Here is a 21,474-nt window from a genome sequence, read left to right on the forward strand (position 1 = left end):
ACCCACTCCAGTATACTTGCTGGGAGAATCCCATGGACAGAGGAGCCTGGCAGGCTGCAGTCCATAGAGTTGCCAAGAGTTGGACATGACTGAAGTGACTTAGTATGCATGCATATTTTTAAATATAAACCAATAAATAGGTTAAAATTAAAAGACAGAGATACACCAAGTTAACACTAGTCAAAAGAAAACAAGAGTAGCTACTTTTGAATCAGACAAAATAAATTTCAGAGCAAAGAGAAAAGAAGGTTATTTTATTATTATAAGGATTAAGGGGTTGGGACTTCCCTGATGGTCCAGTGGTTAAGACTCCATGCTTCCAATGCAGGGGGCACAGATTTGATTCCTGGTCAGGAAACTCAGATCCCACATGCTGTGCTGTGATGTGGTCAAAAAAAAAAAAAAAAAAGGATAAAAGGGTCAATTCATCAAGAGGAAATAACAATCCTAAACATTTATGAACCTAATATAGTGATTCAAAATACATTAAGTAGAAAATGATAGAACTGTACAATTATAGCCAGAGATTTCAACACTCTTCTCTCAATATTTGCTAGACCAGTTCTGCAGTAAATCAGTAAGAATATAGATGACTTGAACAACACTATTAACTACTTGACCTGATCAACATTTATAGAACACTCTACCCAACAACTGGAGAATACACATTTTTCTCAAGTACACAAAGTGCTATTCTGGGCCCTAAAACCGGACAAGAAAATTCAATAGGATTCAAGTCACACAAAATATGTTCTATGACCAAAGAGGAATTAAACTAGAAAGCAATAATGAAGAGATCCTTGGAAAATCCCCAAGTATTTGAAAACTAAACAACACCCTTCTAAATAAGGGGGACATCAAAGAAGAAAATCAAAAAAGAAATTGAAAAGTATTTAAACTGAATGGAAATGAAAATACAATATATAGGATCTATAAGTGAAAATTTAAGCACTAAATGTCTATATTAGAAATGAAGAAATGTCTCAGATCAATAATCTCAGCTTCTACTTTACAAAACTAGAAAAGGAAGAGCAAATAAAGTATAAAGTAAGCAGGAGAAAAAATAATAAAAATCAAGGCAGAAATCAATGAAATAGAGAAGAAAACAATACAGAGAATCTAAGCAAAGGCTGGTTATTTGAGATTAAAAAAGGGATTAAACTCTAGCTGGACTAGTCAAAAAAAAGAAAAAAGACACAAAAATTCTCAATATAAGGAATTAAAGACGTGACATCACTATGTATACTATAGGTATTAAAAAGATAAAAGTAAGTTTTCATAAATAACTTTATGCCAATAAATTTCACAACTTAGGTAAAATAGACAAATGCCACAGAAGAAATAGATGACATAAACAACTCTGTATCTATTAAAGAAATGGAAGTGAAAAAGTGAAAGTGTTAGTCACTTAGTTGTGTCCGACTCTTTGCTACCCTAATGACTGTAACTCGTCAGGCTCCTCTGTCTATTCTCTAGGCAAGAATAGTGGAATGGGTAGCCTTTCCCTTCTCCATGGGGTCTTTGTGATTCAGGGATTGAACCCAGGTCTCCCTGCATTGCAGGTGAATTCTTTAATATCTGAGCCACCAGGGAAGCCCCTAAGAATATTGAAACAGTACTTAAAAGCCTTCCCACATAGAAAACCCAAGGGCCAGATTCACTAGTTAGAAGACAAAATACTAATTCTGCACAAGATTAGAAATAATGCATTAGTCAGTTCAGTTCCGTCTCTCAGTCATGTCCAACTCTTTGTGACCCATGGACTGCAGCATGCCAGGACTCCCTGTCCATCACCAACTCCCAGAGCTTGCTTAAACTCACGTCCATCTAGTTGGTGATGCCATCCAACTATCTCATCCTCTGTCATCCCCTTCTCCTCCCGCCTTTAATCTTTCCCAGCAACAGGATCTTTTCAAATAAGTCAGCTCTTCGCATTCAGGTGGCCAAAGTATTGGAGTTTCAGCTTCAACATCAGTCCTTCCAATGAACACTCAGGACTGATCTCCTTTAGGATGGACTGGTTGGAACTCCTTGCAGTCCAAGGGACTCTCAAGAGTATTCTCCAACATCACACTTCAAAAGCATCAATTCTTTGGCACTCAGCTTTCTTTATAGTCCAACTCTCACATCCATACATGACTACAGGAAAAACCATAGCCTTGACTAGATGGACCTTTGTCAGCAAAGTGACGTCTATGCTTTTTAATATGCTGTATAGGTTGGTTATAGCTTTTTTTCCAAGGAGCAAGCGTCTTTTAATTTCATGGCTGCAATCACCATCTGCAGTGATTTTGGAGCCCCAAAAAATAAAGTCAGTCACTGTTTCCACTGTTTCCCCATCTATTTGCCATGAAGTGATGGGACCGGATGCCATGATCTTTGTTTTCTGAATGTTGGCTTTAAGCCAACTTTTTCACTCTCCTCTTTCACTTTCATCAAGAGGCTCTTTAGTTCCTCTTCACTTTCTGCCATAAGGGTGGTGTTATCTGCATATCTGAGGTTATTGATATTTCTCCCGGCAATCTTGATTCCAGCTTGTGCTTCCCCCAGCCCAGTGTTTCTCATGATGTACTCTGCACATAAAAGTTTAAAAAGCAGGGTGACAATATACAGCCTTGACGTACTCCTTTTCCTATTTGGAATCAGTCTGTTGTTCCAGGTCCAGTTCTAACTGTTGCTTCCTGACCTGCATATGGCTTTCTCAAGAGGCAGGTCAGGTGGTCTGGTATTCCCATCTCTTTCAGGATTTTCCACAGTTTATTGTGATCCACACAGTCAAAGGCTTTGGCATAGTCAATAAAACAGAAATAGATATTTTTCTGGAACTCTCTTGCTTTTTTTATGATCCATCAGATGTTGGCAATTTGATCTCTGGTTCCTCTGGCTTTTCTAAAACCAGGTTGAATATCTGGAAGTTCATGGTTCGCATACTGTTGAAGCCTGGCTTGGAGAATTTTGAGCATTACTTTACTAGCGTGTGAGATGAGTGCAATAGTTTGAGCATTCTTTGGCATTGCCTTTCTTTGGGATTGGAATGAAAACTCCAGTCCTGCAGCCACTGCTGAGTTTTCCAAATTTGCTGACATATTGAGTGCAGCACTTTCACGGCATCATCTTTTAGGATTTGAAATAGCTCAACTGGAATCCCATCACCTCCACTAGCTTTGTTTATAGTGATACTTTCTAAGGCCCACTTGACTTCACATTCCAGGATGTGTGGCTCTAGGTGAGTGATCACACCATCGTGATTATCTGGGTCGTGAAGATCTTTTTTGTACAGTTCTGTGTATTCTTGCCACCTCTTCTTAATATTTTCTGCTTCTATTAGGTCCGTATCATTTCTGTTCTTTATTGAGCCCATCTGTGCATGCAATGTTCCCTTGGTATGTCTAATTTTCTTGAAGAGATCTCAAGATATAATACATAAATTCTACATAAATTAGTATTTGCACTAATACCAATTTTACACTGGGAAGAAATAATACTAATTCTATACAAGATTTTCCAAAAACTTGAAGAGAGAATACTTCCCAACTCATTCTATAAGGCCAACATTACCCTCATACAAAACCCAGACAAAAATATTACAACAAATGAAATAACAGACGAATATCTCAAATATACATCAAAGCAAAAATTTTAAACAAAATTTTAGCATATTGAATTCAACCGTATAAAAAGAATTATGCAACATGACAAAGAGGGGTGAGTTTATTCTAAGAATGCAAGATTGCTTTATGTTAACAAATATAATAGTAACTCACTATGTTAGCAAACCAAAGGAGAAAAAACACACAATCACCTCAATAGATGCAAAAACTGCACTTGAAATCCAATATCCATTACTGATTAAAAAATAGTCTTAGCAAACTAGGAATGTGAAGGAACACTCTCAATCTGATAAAAGAAATTTACAAAAATCTATAGCTACCAACAAGTTCAATGATGAAAGAATGCTTTCTCACTAAGATCAGGAACAAAACAGGGTTGTCTTCTGTCACTACTTATATTCAATATTGCAGATACAAAAACTTGAAACATTTTAATGATCAAATTCAACTATATGTAGAAAGGATACTACATCACGACCAAATGGGATTCACCTCAGGGATTAAAAAAAATCAATCACTATAATTCATTCAATCAATGTAACTTAAAAATCACTGTAATTCATCATAATAGCAAAAAGAAAAATCAGATGAATTAATATTTCTAAAAAAGTAATAAAATGAATCCAGATTGGAAAGAAAGGGGAAAAAAGTCTTTTCATAGATAATGTGATTGTTTCTGTAAAAATTCCAATGGAACATACAAATTGTTACAAAAACTAATGAGTTTAGCGAGTTTGCAATAATCTCAGATATGTAGATGACACCACCCTTATGGCAGAAAGTGAAGAGGAACTAAAGAGCCTCTTGATGAAAGTGAAAGAGGAGAGTGAAAAGTTGGCTTAAAACTCACCATTCAAAAAACTAAGATCATGGCATCCAGTCCCATCACTTCATGGCAAATAGATGGGGAAACAATGGAAACAGTGACAGACTTTATTTTCTTAGGCTTCAAAATCACTGCAGATGGTGACTGTAGCCATGAAATTAAAAGACGGTTGCTCCTTGGAATAAAAGCTATGACCAACCTAGACAGCATATTAAAAAGCACAGACGTCACTTTGCCGACAAAGGTCCATCTAGTCAAAGCTATGGTTTTTTCCTGTAGTCATGTATGGATGTGAAAGTTGGACTATAAGGAAAACTGAGCGCAGAAGAATTGATGCTTTTGACGTATAATGTTGGAGAAGACTCCTGAGAGTCCTTTGGACTGCAAGATTAAACCAGTCCACCCTAAAGGAAATCAATCTGAATATTCATTGGAAAGAGTGATGTTGAAGCTGAAACTCAATACTTCAGCCACCTAATGCAAAGAACTGACTCTTTGCTAAAAACCCTGATGCTGGGAAAGATTGAAGGCAGAAGGAGAAGGGGATGACAGAGGATGAGATGAGTTTGAGCAAGCTCTGAGAATTGGTGATGGACAGGGAAACTTGGTGCGCTGCAGTCCATGGGGTCGCAATGAGTCGGACAAGACTGAGTGACTGAACTGAACTGAATAATAACATTGGTATTCAGAAATGAATTTCTGTATACTAGCAATGAACAACTGGAACTTAAAATGTTAAAATACCACTTACATTAGCATCAAAAAGATGAAAAGCTTTCATATTTTCACAGTTCATAGGGAGAAATGTGACAAAAGATGTGAAAGGTCTTACACTGAAAATAACAAAACGTTGCTGAGAGAGATTCAAGAGACCTAAATGAATAAAGATACATACTTTGCTTATGGGTCAGAAGACTCAATATTTTCAAGATGTTCTTTCTCCCCAAATCGACCTGTTAGATTTGATGCATTTCCAATCAAAATCCCAGCAGATTATTTTCCTTCAGCGTCGAAAGGCTAATTCTAGAAATCATACAAAAATTCAAAGGACCTAGGACTCTAAAAAATAATTTGGAAAGGAACAATTACAAACGCTAAGTTAAACCAAAAAAAGAGAAAGTTTTAAAAAAGGTAGCATGAAATATGATATGATTTGAACAAGTTATATGGTGTAAGAAAGAAGAATCCACTTGGCCTTGATGCTTGTTTCATTCTTTTTTGAATTGCTCAGATTTAGAGATATTGAACGTTAATCGTCATTCAAAATTCTTTGGCAAATTATATTTGCATAAGCATAAACTGTAAGTCACAAAGTAATTTACTGATTTCAATGTTTAGAATTGATGAATAAATAAAATACAGAAAAATTAATTATATTTACAGAACAAAAGCAGAGACATTACTTTGCCAACAAAGGTTCGTCTAGTCAAGGCTATGGTTTTTCCTGTGGTCATATATGGATGTGAGAGTTGGACTGTGAAGAAGGCTGAGTGCTGAAGAATTGATGCTTTTGAACTGTGGTGTTGGAGAAGACTCTTGAGAGTCCCTTGGACTGCAAGGAGATCCAACCAGTCCATTCTGAAGGAGATCAGCCCTGGGATTTCTTTGGAAGGAATGATGCTAAAGCTGAGACTCCAGCACTTTGGCCACCTCATGCGAAGAGTTGACTCATTGGAAAAGACTCTGATGCTGGGAGGGATTGGGGGCAGGAGGAGAAGGGGACGACAGAGGATGAGATGGCTAGATGGCATCACTGACTCGATGGACGTGAGTCTGGGTCAACTTCGGGAGTTGGTGATGGACAGGGAAGCCTGGCGTGCTGCGATTCATGGGGTCTCAAAGAGTTGGACACGACTGAGCGACTGAACTGAACTGAACTGACAGAACAAAATGCAAATGTTATAAGCCCTAATGTTGTAAATGTAAAGATAGAAAAGATCAAAACTGAGAGGTATGGATTGAGATTGGATGGAAGTGAGGGGATGGGGAGAGGTGAAGAGTAGTGTGAGGGTGTTATTTCTCTCTTACTGTCTAGTAGAGAATCAAGAGTTACTGCCTACATTAATGGAACAAAAATTCAAAGGCTAAGGGTGGCATTTAAATTTATAATGATAACTAAAAGATAAATGGGAAATAGTATCACTAACAGAGCACATGAAGGGGAAAAGAAATGGAGAGATAGTTTCAATGAATGAGGTTTATTATCGTTCACAGCTTGAGGTTAACAGACCTTGGATAAAGTATATACATTAAGAAACAGTGGTTTTTCTTTTAACTGAAATTGATTTACAATGTTGGTTAGGTTCAGGTGTACAGCAGAGTGATTCAGTTATACACATATATTTATATATCTATATGAGTATGGGTAGTTTGAAATAACCTACATGTGAAGCTATTACTCCCCTCTGTGCAGGCAAACACATCATAAAACATTCTCATATCCCTGATACGTATAAATATAAACTAAGATACTTTACAAATAGTGATATGTCCAAAATACCATTTGACCTTCAAGTATTGAGGGTAAGGGAGAAAGGGTAAGAGCCGCTGAAGGACGCTGTGTGTGTATGTGTGGTGTATGTTGTTGTTCAGTCGATGAGTCATGTCCGACTCTGTCACCCCATGGACTGCAGCATGCGAGCCTCCTCTGTCCTCCACTGTCTCCTGGAGGTTGCGCAAATTCATGTCCATTGAGTCAGAAGTGCTTATCTAACCATCTCATCCTCTGCCTCCCCCTTCTTTTGCCTTCAATCTTTAATGCATACACATTCACAATTGCCCACTAGATGGCAAACGTACATCTCAGACATTAACCTTTACTAGGATGCCCCTTCTGGGCATTTTAGTAATTCAAGCCAAATTCCTCTAAGGCCACAATACAATATATGGTTTAAGGAGCATGCAAATTAACTTTGTGATGATGTTCTTACAAACAATTCCCAGGGATAGAGGCTAAACTTAAAGATTCTCAGTTTCTAGAACTTACTGTGACTTATTTTTCATGCAAGATGTTCCATTAATGCAGATAAATTTAATTCCCTTACTAGACCATCTGGTTTCACATTTAGGTTCAGGACGAACTAACCGCGGGACTAAAGCAAGTGATGAGGCCAGGATCTGACCCCATGTGGTTTAACTGCAGAAACTAGGTATTAACCAGGATGCATCTCCACCTCGCTGTAGGGTGAACGAGTAGGCAAGGAAGAATGCTTTGGTGTCCCTCCCACTAGTCTGCCGCCCCCCTCTGTCCCTGTCTTGACCCCCACATCTCTGCCAGGCTTGGCTGATACTGCCTTGCTCCAAGGTCTTTAGTGACTTCCCACTGCAGAATCAATTCCGGACTAGCACAGCTCTCTCCCACACCTGACCATGTGATGCTTTCCACTCGCTGCACAAGTCCTGGTCTCACACAAGTCTGTGTCTCTGGAAATGCTATCCTGTGATCCTGAAAATTCCTCTCCCCTACTATCTTTAGGAGCAACAGTCAGTCTTCAAGCCTCCACCAGAGTCACCTCCTTTAAGATAGTCGGGGCACTCTGACTTCAGGGCTCCCATAGAGACATTTATCTCATGGTATTGCAGTTGCCAGTGTGCATGGCTCTCTTGCCCACGAGGTGAGTGGCCAGTGAAGGCGTGCATGGAGTCTTTTCAACTTTGTGTCCTCAGCATTAAACCCAGTATCTGGCATGGAGAGAGCACTCAGTAAATTTGACTGGCTGAATAATGAGTAAAAGTTGAGTGTAAATAGACTTCGCAGACTCTTAAAACTTCCAGTCTTCAGGAAGGTAATTCCATCCCGGATCCCTTGTTGAGGTATGGGAAGGGATGGAAAAGCGAGGGGCCAGAGCAGCCCACTTGTAAGGCCACAGCACCATCACAGTAACCCCACAGTCACAGTGGCCTCACAGAGCTGCGTTTCTCTGGAACCCCATCAACATGCTTCACAACATTAAAGTATGCAAAAAGGAGCCTCCCTCCCCATCTCCCATATCCCACCCATCCTCTACAACCAGGTGTAATCTTGTCTATTTTTGTAACTATTCTTCTTAATCTCCATTGGAACTCCTCAGTTGAAGTGAGCATTCATTGTATAAAAGTATGGACTCAGAGATAAAGAATCTGCCTGCAATGCAGGAGATGTGGGTTTGATTCCTGGGTCAAGAAGATCCCCTGGAGAAGGAAATGGCAACCCACTCCAATATTCTTGCCTGGAGAATTCCATGAACAGAGGAGCCTGGCGGGTTAAAGTCCATGGGGTCGAAAAAGAGTGGGACATGACTTAGCGACTAAACACACACAACGTTCATTTCAGTTCAGTTCAGTCACTCAGTCCTGTCCAACTCTCTGCAACCCCACGAATCGCAGCACGCCAGGCCTCCCTGTCCATCACCATCTCCTGGAGTTTACCCAAACTCATGTCCATCAAGTCAGTGATGCCATCCAGCCATCTCATCCTCTGTCATCCCCTTCTCCTCCTGCCCCCAATCCTTCCCAGCTTCAGGGTCTTTTCCAATGAGTCAACTCTTTGCATGACGTGGCCAAAGTATTGGAGTTTCAGCTTCAACATCAGTCCTTCCAATAAACACCCAGGGCTGATCTCCTTCAGAATGGACTGGTTGGATCTCCTTGTAGTCCAAGGGACTCTCAAGAGTCTTCTCCAACACCGCAGTTCAAAAGCATCAATTCTTCGGCACTCAGCTTTCTTCACAGTCCAACTCTCACATCCATACATGACCACTGGAAAAACCATAGCTTTGACTAGACAGACCTTTGTTGGTAAAGTAATGTCTCTGCTTTTGAATATGCAATCTAGGTTGGTCATAACTTTCCTTCCAAGGAATAAGCATCTTTTAGTTTCATGGCTGCAATTACCATCTGCAGTGATTTTGGAGCCCCCCAAAAATAAAGTCTGGTACTGTTTCCACTGTTTTCCCATCTATTTGCCATGAAGTGATGGGACCGGATGCCATGATCTTAGTTTTCTGAATGTTGAGCTTTAAGCCAACTGTTTCACGCTCTTCTTTCACTTTCATCAAGAGGCTCTTTAGTTCTTCTTCACTTTCTGCCATAAGGGTGGTGTCATCTGCATATCTGAGGTTATTGATATTTCTCCTGGCAATCTTGATTCCAGCTTGTGCTTCTTCCAGCCCAGCGTTTCTCATGATGTACTCTGCATATAGGTTAAATAATCTCCCAGAGTTCCTGGTCATTTCTGGCCAACACTTGGTGTTCCTTGTAGAAGCATCACTCCAATCTCTGCCTTTATCTTCACATGGCATTAGCTCTGTGTGCATGTCTGTGTTCAGATTTTCCCCTTGTCTAAGGATAACTTTCATTTTGGATGAAGGACCCATTCTACTCCAGTTTGATCACATCTTAATTCATTGCATTACAACCACTCTACTTCAAAGGAAGTTCAAGTTCTGAGATACTGGAGTTAGAACTTCAACATACGAATTTTGGGGGACACAATTCAACCTATAACACTGGCCATAGATTCTAAAGCAAAGATCAGTACACATCCTTTGACATGGTGTTTGACAAAGGGGAAGAATGCTTGAAATCAGGACTGTCTGGGAAATGTAGGGGTTTAGGGAAGATATTTTAAGACTAAATCCAGGTATGTGCATGATAATCTGAAAGGTTTTAAGACACCACAAAATAGATATTCAATTTTTAAAGTTTGAAATACACAGAATTAAGACCAGAAAATAAATAATATTTAGTATAATATTAAATAATCAGGTCCCACAAAATCTGAAAGGACTTGCCATGAAATTAACTTACTGGGAGATAAATAGACAGATACACACACACAATCTTACTTTGAAAAATAGTACACGATTAAATGAGATTTGTGTGCATTTGACTAGGTTCTTTTAGGATCAGCATGGAGAATTAAATAATTGTGTATTGAGGATTGAGAAAAGCAGAATGTTCCCTGAAATATATACAATATTTTTCAAATGTAATTCTTATTACAAACTGGTACCATTTCCCCACCACCACCAACCTTCACAACCTTGGAAACATTTCCAAAAGATATAATGAAAAACAATAGGAATATATTGTCCAGCTTAAAAATGTTTATAGTTTGAGGGATACATTTATGTTGAGGTAACTTGTATCTATAACCTATGATAATTCCTGTCCTCAAACTAATTTCTGCATATTTGCTTGCAAGGTAGGAGGAAAAACAGCTTTGGGAACACCGGAAATTTAAGAAAAGTGTGAGCCACAATCAAAACTGCTTCCCCAATTCCCCTCTAAGGGCAATATATCTTCAGTATTAGAAAGCTATTTAATGAGAGGCTATCTTACCTTTTCTGAAAATGTTTCCAGGTTCTAAACATTTAAATGTAAAGTAAATCATCTTAAACCATGTCGGAACTCAAACCAATGCATAAGATATTAAATGAATATATGAAAATAAATAAACTTGTTGTTCAGTTGCCCAGTCATGTCCGACTCTGCAATCCCATGGACTGCAGCATGCCCGTCCTCCCTGTCCCTCACCATCTCCAAAAGTTTGCCCAAATTCATGTCCATTGCATCGGTGATGCCATCCAGCCATCTCATCCTCTGCACCCTCTTCTCCTTCTGCCCTCAATCTTTCCCAGCACCAGGGATTTTTCCAATTAGTCGGCAGTTCGCATCAGATGACCAAAATACTGGAGCTTCAGCTTCAGCATCAGTCCTTCCAGTGAATATTCAGGGTTGATCTCCCTTAAGATTGACTGGTTTGATCTCCTTGCTGTCCACGGGACTTGCAGGAGTCTTCTCTAGCACCACAGTTCAAAGGCATCAATGCTTTAGTGTTCTACCTTCTTTACAGCTCTCACAACCGTACATGACAACTGGGAAGACCATAGTCTTAACTATACGGACCTTTGTTGGCAGAGTAATGTCTCTGCTTTTCAACATACCGTCTAGGTTTGTGATAGCTTTCCCGCCAAGAAACAAATGTCTTCTGATTTCATGGCTGCAGTCACCATCCCCAGTAATTTTAGAGCCCAAGAAGAGGAAATCTGTCACTACTTCCACCTTTTCCCCTTCCATTTGCCATGAAGTAATGGGGCCAGATGCCATGATCTTAGTTTTTTAATATTTAGTTTTAAGCCGGCTCTTTCACTCTCCTTCACCCACATCAAGAGGCTCTTTAGTTCCTCTTTGCTTTCTGCCATTAGAGTGGTATCATCCGCATAGCTGGGTTATTGATGTTTCTCCTACCTATCTTGATTCCAGCTTGTAACTCATCCAGCCTGGCATTTCTCATGATGTGCTCAGCATATAGGTTAACAAACAGGGTGACAGCAGACTGCCCTGTTGTACTCCTTTCTCAATCCTGAGCCGATCAGTGGTTCCACACAGGGCTGTGACAGGCTTATTGATCCTCATACAGGTTTCTCAGGATAACTGTGTTTTATATGGGACAAGTGGACAGGAAATTTGGAAAACTCAGCAGTGGAAAAGGACTGGACTGGAAAAGGTCAGTTTTCACTCCAATCCCAAAGAAAGGCAATGCCAAAGATTGTTCAAACTACCTCACAATTGCACTCATTTCACACACTAGCAAAGTAATGCTCAAAATTCTCCAAGTTAGGCTTCAACATTAAGTGAACCAAGAATTTCCAGATGTTCAATCTGGATTTAGAAAAGGCAGAGGAACCAGAGATCAAATTGCCAACATCTGTTGGATCATAAAAAAAGCAAGAGAATTCCAGAAAGCCATCTTCTGCTTCATCGATTACACTAAAGCCTTTGATTGTGTGGATCACAACAAACTGTGGAAAATTCTTCAAGAGATGGGAATACCAGACCACCTTACCTGTGTCCTGAGAAACGTGTATGCAGATGAAGAAGTAACAGTTAGAATTGGATATGGAACAACAGAGTGGTTCCAAATTGGGAAAGGAGTACAGCAAGGCTGTATATTGTCACCCTACTTATTTAACTTATATGCAGAGTACATGATGGGAAATGCCCAGCTGGATGAAGCACAAGCTGGAATCAAGATTGCTGGGAGAAATATCAATAAGCTCAGATACCCAGATGACACCACCCTTATGGCAGAAAGTGAAGAGGAACTAAAGAGCCTCTTGATGAAAGTGAAAGAGGAGAGTGAAAAAGCTGGCTAAATCCAGCATCCAAAAAATGAAGATCATGGCATCCGGTCCCATCACTTCATGGCAAATAGATGGGGAAACAATGGAAACAGTGACAGACCTTATTTTCTTGGGCTCCAAAATCACTGCAGATGGTGACTGCAGCAATGAAATTAAAAGACATTTGCTCCTTGGAAGAAAAGCTATGACCAACCTAGACAGCATATTCAAAAGCAAAGACATTACTCTGCCGACTAAGGTCCGTTTATTCAAAGCTATGGTTTTTCCTGTAGTCATGTATGGATGTTAGAGTTGCACCATTAAAGAAGGCTGAGCACCAAAGGACTGATGCTTTTGAACTGTGGTGTTGGAGAAGACTCCTGCAAGTCCCTTGGACAGCAAGGAGATCAAACCAATGAATCTTAAGGGCGATCAACCCTGCTAAGGGAGACTTAGCACATATGCACCCACATAAATATATATGTACACCTGAAATAACACAATATTGTAAATCAACTATACCTCAATTTTAAAAAAATCACTCTCCTTTGTGTATTGTGCACCAGCCTAGACAAAGGCCAAGTTCTAGGCTATTTCCTTATCTTATTCAATCCTCACAACAACCCTACAAGGTAATTATCCCCTTGATTTAACAGGTGGAGGAACTGAGGCTCAGAGAGGTGAAGTAATTTGTCCAGTCCAGGTCAGCCCCAGCCCACAGCCCAGGCACGCTGGTAAGGGGCCTGTGGGGGACCCAAAGCTTCTCTCCTGTGCCTCTGGAATATGCTCATCCAGAGACGACTGAGTAGGAGCACCTTAGGAAGGCCGAGGAAGGCTAGAATGGACAGAGAGGAGAGTGCAGAGGGAGATCATGGGGCGTCGGGGCCCTGACAACAACTGTGTATGGGGAAAACAATTTTGTTCAACAGGGCTATTTATAGGGATGTTTTTCCTCAGTACTCCCTTCCCCCACCTCCTCCCTTTTGTGTTAAAAGGCTCCTGGCAGATTGGTAAAGGCTTACAGGCAATGCACAGGAAACTCTGGAACACAATGCACGGGGCGGAGGCAGATCCCCACCCACCTAAGAAAATCACTGGTTTCAGTAGTCAGAGACCCTGGGGGAGACGGATGGAGCTGCAACCACATCTCTGCTCCTTTTACTGAAAGAAAAGAAGGCAGTGTTCCCAAAGGGGTGCGGAACCGAGCAAAGCGGGAAGCAGAGGCAGAATGAGAGGTAGCAAAAGCAAACACGACACCAAGACAAATGGAATCAGCCAGATAGCCAAGTCATCACCTCTCCTGAGGGCTCCCGCGTTCTATGAGGAGTCTAGTTTTTCCTTCCCAAAGTCTCTGTTCAGTCTGTTGAGGAACTCCCAAGGAACAGAGCAGAGAGTGAGAAAAGTGACCCTAAACCCAGTTGCTATGAGGGATCCCAGAACCTACTGGTAGGTTCTCAGGGCAAATCCTGCCAGGCCTCCATGGGCTGCCGCTTCCAGCAACGCCTCCCCACCCAGATGTCTGTCCCTCTGGGACACTGAACAGACACCTCCATCCGAATGGAGTCAAATTCAGACTTAGATACGAAGGCCACTACTCTATGTGAAATACTCAACAAGGACCTACTCTATAGCATGGGGACCTCTACTCAATATTCTGTAATAACCTAAATGGGAAAAGAATTTGAAAAAGAATAGATACATGTATAACTGAATCACTTTACTGTACACCTGCAACTAACACAACATTGTAGATCAACTATACTCCAATATAAAATAACTTTAAAAGAGAGAGAGAAAGACACGAATGCCAGACCTTGCAGAAAGTTCAAAGTCAGTATAATGGTGATTCAGCCTGGGGCACTTGGCCCTCCCTCTGGCCTTGTGAAGTCTTTCTCTGCTTGTGACTCTAGGAAGGAAGTTTCCCGCTGCTGTTTGGCAGGGTCCAGTGCCCATGTGGAGCGGGACAAGAGGGTCTTGTGCTGCTTGGTTTGTTCATCTTTCTGAAGCACTGAAGATTCATTTAGTCCCACACTGCATTATGGGTCAAATATGGTTTTTAAAACACTGCACAGGACACAAAAGATCTCCTAACCTCTTGTTTTTGAATGACATTCATTGCAAAGAAATTAGAATGTAACTAAAATATTGGAGGAGGAGGAAAACTTATTTCTCAAATAATTTCAAATACTGTGTGCAAATATGTCATCTAATCTCTAGTTTTAACTTCTACCCAGTCCCGCATTTTACACCATCAAAGGGCTTTTCCTCCTGAAACCTCTGACATGGCCCTTGGCAATTACGTTTAATCTTTCTCTGGAAAATAGCCTTTACCCTTACCAGCCCCCAATCTGATAAACTTGGAGTCACCTTGGACTCTACCTTCTCCCGCAGCTAATCTTTTAAATAAAAGTCTGACATTCTGCATTAGCAGGTAGGGGCACTGATCAAAGTAATTTTATTTTATTTTTTAAAGTAACACTTTCTTTTTTATAACTGAAGCTCTGTTGGTGGAGCCCATACATCAGTTCGGGGTTGGGGGATGTGGGGGGTGGGGTGCAGCTTGGGAATCAGGACTTTGGGAGAAACCCTCAAGTCATTCCTGTGTGAGATCTTGAGTGAGGCTGGGAAGTGGGGGTTTGGGACTGAGACGAGACGGGAGGGCCCCTTGGCCAGGAAGGGAGCTGATCTGGGTTTGTGCCTGTTGTGACATGGTTTCTCCTCCCATCCTGGGCTGCTCTGGATGGAGCTGGAGGAGACAGAAGGGTTAGAAAAGAGAAAGTCTTACTTTAAAAAAAAAATAAAATTGCATTGATCAGTGCCCCTACCTGCTAATTCAGAACCTCAGACTTTTATTAAAAAGACTAGCTGTAGGAGAAGGTAGAGTCCAAGATGACTCCAAGTTTATCAGATTGGGGGCTCGAACCCAGGTCTCCCACATTGTAGGCAGACACTTTTACCATCTGAGCCACCAGGGAAGTCCCATTTTAACTTAACCACATCTTTAAAGGCTGTGGTCCATGTGATCAGATTCTCCAAGCTAGACTTCAGCAATACATGAACCGTGAACTTCCAGATGTTCAAGCTGGTTTTAGAAAAGGCAGAGGAACCAGAGATCAAATTGCCAACATCTGCTGGATCATGGAAAAAGCAAGAGAGTTCCAGAAAAACATCTATTTCTGCTTTATTGACTATGCCAAAGCCTTTGACTGTGTGGATCACAATAAACTGTGGAAAATTCTGAAAGAGATGGGCATACCAGAACACCTGACCTGCCTCTTGAGAAACCTGTATGCAGGTCAGGAAGCAACAGTTAGAACAGGACATGGAACAACAGACTGGTTCCAAATAGGAAAAGGAGAACGTCAAGGCTGTATATTGTCACCCAGCTTATTTAACTTATATGCAGAATACATCATGAGAAACGCTGGACTGGAAGAAGCACAAGCTGGAATCAAGATTGCCAGGAGAAATATCAATAACCTCAGATATGCAGATGACACCACCCTTATGGCAGAAAGTAAAGAAGAACTAAAGAGTATCTTGATGAAAGTGAAAGAGGAGCGTGAAAAAGTAGGCTTAAAGCTCAACATTCAGAAAACTAAGATCATGGCTTCTGGTCCCATCACTTCATGGCAAATAGATGGGAAAACAGTGGAAACAGTGTCAGACTTTATTTTTCTGGGCTCCAAAATCACTGCAGATGGTGATTGCAGCCATGAAATTAAAAGACACTTACTCCTTGGAAGGAAAGTTATGACCAACCTAGACAGCATATTAAAAATCAGAGACATTACTTTGCCAACAAAGGTCCGTCTAGTCAAGGCTATGGTTTTTCCAGTAGTCATATATGGATGTGAGAGTTGGACTGTGAAGAAAGCTGAAGGCCGAAGAATTGATGCTTTTGAACTGTGGTGTTGGAGAAGACTCTTGAGAGTCCCTAGGACTACAAGGAGATCCAACCAGTCCATTCTGAAGGAGATCAGTTCTGAGTATTCATTGGAGGGACTGATGTTGAAGCTGAAACTCCAATACTTTGGCCACCTGATGTGAAGAGCTGACTCATTGGAAAAGACCCTGATACTGGGAAAGGTTGAGGGCAGGAGGAGAAGGAGACGACAGAGGATGAGATGGTTGGATGGCGTCACTGACTCAATGGACATGGGTTTGGGTGGACTCTGGGAGTTGATGATGGACAGGGAGGCCTGGTGTGCTGAGGTTCATGGGGTTGCAAAGAGTCGGACACGACTGAGTGACTATGACTGAACTGAACATCTTTAAAGGCCCTATCTCCAAATACAGTCAGATTCTGAGGGTCTAGGGATTGGGACTTCAACATATGAACATGGAGGGGGGCACAATTTAGCTCACACACCCAACAGTCATGACAACACTAGCATCTTTATTTTTTATTATTTATTTTTGGCTGTGCTGCATGGCATGCAGGACCTTAGTTCCATGACCAGGGGTGGGACCTCTGCTCCTTGAACTGGAAGCAAGGACTGCCACTGGACTGCCAGGGAAGTCCCAATGCTAGCATGCTTAACCTGGAAAGGGGGAGAAGAAAGTGGGAGAGAAAATGTACCTAGCAGAAGGATGAGCTAACACTTGTACCCTAGAACAAAGAATTCAGAGCATATTAACCACAGCCCATGAACAAGGAATTATATGAGTATTTAATTGGTTGAGCATGAGGATAGGAGGGAGAGCTCTAAAATTGCTGATTTCTAACTCTTAGTTGTTTTTTTTACCCCTGGAGAAGGAAATGCCAACCCACTCCAGTATTCTTGCCTGGAAAATCCTACGGACAGAGGAGCCTGGTGGGCTACAGTCCATGGGCTTGCAAGGAGTTGGACACGACCGAGTAACTGAGTACACAAATCTATTTTCATGGGCCACCTGCGTAAAAGAAAGGCTAAATCACAGGTGACATTAAAATCTTCCAGTACTGGGTGGGATGGGAGAGGGATGGAGTGGGAGTTTGGGATTAGCAGATGCAAACTATTATATAAATAATGAAAAACTACAAGGTCCTACTGTGCAGCACAGGGAACTATATTCAATATCCTGTGATAGACCATAATGGAAAAGAATCTTAAAAAAGAATGTGTGTATGTATAACTGAATTACTCTGCTGTACAGCTGAAATTAAGACAACACTGTAAATCAACTAGACTTCAATTTTTAAAGATCTTCTAATACTCACTCTCAGTCTTCTTTATCTATTTATATACATCATAGAAGATTGCTTCCAAACTTGGTGAGTCAAAGAAGCAGATGGCACAGTTTGATAAGCATCAGTCTTAACCAACTGCAGATAAGATAAATTACAAGTGCTCAGTCACTCAGATGTGTCTAACTCTTTGCAACCCTGTGGACTGTAACCCAGGGTTCAAACCCATGTCTCTTGCATCTCCTGTGTTGGCAGGTGGATTCTTTACCATTGTGCCACCTGGGAAGCCCAAGATAAATCATAGAAAAGGACAGAACTCTTCCTTGGGAGTTATATGTGAGCAAAGTGCTTTTTACATCATGATAATCTGCTAAAAGCATGATTTGTATTATCACCAAATAGCTTAATTAGTCCTCCTGTTAACATTCCTACACTGTCTCCTTGTAACTTGCTTTCTGGGAAATCCTTAGTCCAGTGGAAAAACCCACTGGAACCCAAATCTGACTTCCTTCCACAGACCCAGGAAAAGCTACATATCTTAGAGTAAGGAAGGGGGAAAAGAACAACGGGAAGAGAAAGAAACATAGAGAATGTCCAGAACAAGGGCTAGATGTAAATGCAGCACCTATCACAGGGCTTACTCACCACTGGGGAGTGAGCAAATGAGGAGAGGATGACTTTCTAGCTCCCTGGGTCAGCCTGTCACCATGTAGCTTCATTATCCAACTTGATAAATTGTGAGTTCTTCCCACCATGAGGCGTAGACAGTTAAGAGCTATCAAACAGAGACAGAGAATCACCATGTACACATTTCAAATAAGGTTTTGTTCAGTTGATCCAGACATAGTGGATGCCTTGTCCAATGCTCAGTATTACCTTGACCCTGAATCCTAAACAATCCACAAACCCAGCTTATCATGAAGCAGGGGTGGAAAGGTCTCTGCCTGTTCCAGAAGGAAAATTCTGTGCTTGTGGAGTCCCTCTAGGGAGTCCTCAGTAAAGCACAGAAGAATCTTTGGGCTTTATGGTTCATCTAGGAAAACTTGTTTTGTGACAACCTACACCTGCTGGGCTTGATGGTGCTTAATGGGATCTGGTACATAGCTAATATTATCATGGCAAGTGTTTTAGAATTATTTGTAAATTACTGTTTATTTAACTGGTGAACTTTACTGTCAGAAAGATCATATTTAATAAAAATATCATGCAATTAAAAATTAATTGATATTGATTAAGGTCCACTGATTAGTCAATATTACTGTATCAATATAAATTTCCTAACTTAATACTCTGGTTGTATGACACTAATTTTTGGGAAAGCTGAATGAAGGTATATAGGAATTCTTTGACTATTTTTTGTAGAATTTTTTATAAGCTGAAATTATTTCAACATAAAAAGTTAAAAAGAGTATTTTTAAACCTTTAGAAAGATAATTCACAGGACTTTATAATTTATTCCAAAACTTGTGTTTAGGGGCTGGACCCAGGAAAAGAACAACCCTTCAGCATCTCTCCTTTGCTGCCAAGATGATAAAATGCACTGTAGGTCAGATATGGAGTTCTTTGATACAGTAAACTCCTAAATAAATATTAATAGTAATAATTATAGTCTCATGTGGAGATGCTTCTCTATAAATAAAGGAACAAGTCATTATACTAAATACCCTACCAAACATTCTCCAAGTAGCTTACAAGAAGCTTAGAAACTGCCGTCCTAGAAAAAGAAAACAGGGAGTCATTGACAAATTTTGAGCAAAGCAAGCAAAGGACAACAGCAACAGTTCAGGAAGATTCAACAGGCCTTTAGTGTACAGGATAAAGTGGAAAGAGGCCACACTCAGCTAACCCCACTAGGAGTTATTCTAACAATTTAGGAGTGAACGGTCCTCACTGAATGGGCCTGGAAGGAAGAAGCCCAGAGGACAGGCATTTTGAAGCGTTCATCAGTCTGGCTGGGATTAGACTGGAGGTGGGGGCAGAAAGAGAGAAATGAGTCAGTGGTTACTTGAAGATGTCTCACCAAGATGACTGGCGCAATGCTGGTGTCACTGAGAGGCTGATGGAAAATGGAAAGAAAGATCACACACAGCTTGGGGCGCAAACTCCAGTGGCTCCAGAGGCCAGGCAGGTGCAAAGTGGGGACGACAGGCCGTGGTGGCTTTGAAACTGGACAACTGATCTCTCTAAATAGGGTGGGGGTCCATGGGGGTTGATACAGCTTGGCATCAGCAGTCCTTGCTATGTGGAAATGCACTTTTGATGTTACCAGATCTTCAATTTCTGCAGGGGAAGCCAGAAATCCAGATCTCATATGTGAAAAATATTAACTCTTTAATGTTGGCAATTAACTTTTTAAAACTTTAAAACATGGCATGTTCTAAACCAAACACATCTGTGGGCCAGATTTGGCAGGCAGGCTATCTGTCAATTGTAAGCTCTGACAAAGAGAGAAGGTCAAAGGTCAAAGTTCATAAACTATCTTGGTGATACATAGGAAGATAAGAGACTGTAAAGGGATCCAGTAACTAAAATACTATACCTAAAGTTTTTCCAGCCTTCTGAGCTGTGTGAATGTCCCTACCCTTCAAGTCTATATATGGATTTGAATTTACACAGGAAGTCTAATCTAATCCTCAGATGGTTAAATAATAAGAATTTGAGTGGTTACTGTGTGCTGAGTACACAGAGGTCAAAGAATTTCAAATTAAATAGAGAAGAAAACACATGCCCTCCCGAAACCGTGAGACAAATTATGAAATAACCTGGGAGATGCTTTCTCCATATTAGGTTAGAATATCTGAGTCACCTTAAATCCGAGACTGCCCCCCAAAATCACTTCCATTTAGCAACCTTTGCAATAACGCCTGTGTGTGTGTGTGTGTGTGTGTGTGTGTGTGTGGTATGCTTGAATCTCTAACCAGAAATCTGATTTCCTCAGCAGTGGTTGCAAAGCGACAGCCTCCATGCCTCCCTCCGCTTGGGAGGGACTTAGCTGGGTTGGGGGTACCTGGGCGCCGGCAGAGGAGGCGGGGAGTGGCAGGCGGAAAACCGCTTTCCGTCAGGTTTCTCCGCTGGAATCCCTGTCTTTGTTTCTGTCATTACTCTTTAAGTGTTTATGTAGGAGGAGACAGGCACCGAAATAGAAAGTGTCAAAGAGATGATGACAATGAAGATAAAAACAAGGCAGGGCATTTTTTTTTTCAGTCCCACCTAGCCCCATCCAACCAGAAAGCCAGCGCGCCTCCTCTGGCGTCTTCAAAGAGCCGTCGGTGGGGCAGGAAGCGGGCGGTTCGGGCTGCGGGTGCTCCTAGGAGCGCGGCGATTTCCTCCGAGCCGCCCAGTTATCTCCAGAGCCGCCGAGCAGCTCTCCTAAGAGCGCGTTCTCTCCCCCACCCGGTCCTCCTCAACCCACCCACCTACTTCCTCCGGCTCCATACACACACCAGAGCGGAGCTGCCAAAAATTTCCACCCTCCGCCCCCCTCCCTAGCTAACTTCCTTCCAGCATTTCCTGAGCTGGATGATCCTAGGATTTGTAAGACAGGAAAAAAGGAAGGCGTGAGGGCGGGCGAGAGAGACAGGATGCTGGGTTTTCGTCCTACCCAAGCCGTCTGAAGACTGGACAGCGCGCGCCGGGCGGAGGACCCACGGCAGCCCCCCCGGGCGATCCCCGCGCCCCTCGCCGCCGCCGGCTGCCCTGCGCTCTCGGCCACTCCCTGGGCTTCGAGAAGGCGGACTCCGGAGAGCTCGCCCTCCCTCCGAA

The 21,474-nt window shown here is 41.6% G+C and overlaps 1 long non-coding RNA gene across 3 annotated transcripts; it reads right to left on the reverse strand.

Annotated features, from left to right (window-relative positions):
• Positions 1-322: 322 nt before the first annotated feature.
• Positions 323-21,453, reverse strand: LOC123333428. 3 transcript variants are annotated; one of them, XR_006550800.1, is made up of 3 exons: positions 21,314-21,453; positions 18,358-18,487; positions 323-378 (listed from the first exon to the last, which is right to left on the reverse strand). It is a non-coding gene; the product is annotated as an uncharacterized LOC123333428 (long non-coding RNA). The 3 variants fall into 3 exon arrangements; XR_006550801.1 differs by lacking the exon at positions 323-378 and adding an exon at positions 15,071-15,288; XR_006550799.1 differs by lacking the exon at positions 323-378 and adding an exon at positions 16,921-17,086.
• Between the last annotated feature and the right edge of the window lie 21 nt (positions 21,454-21,474).

The sequence above is a fragment of the Bubalus bubalis genome, chromosome 1, assembly GCF_019923935.1.
Source record: "Bubalus bubalis isolate 160015118507 breed Murrah chromosome 1, NDDB_SH_1, whole genome shotgun sequence".
Classification (NCBI taxonomy): domain Eukaryota; kingdom Metazoa; phylum Chordata; class Mammalia; order Artiodactyla; family Bovidae; genus Bubalus; species Bubalus bubalis.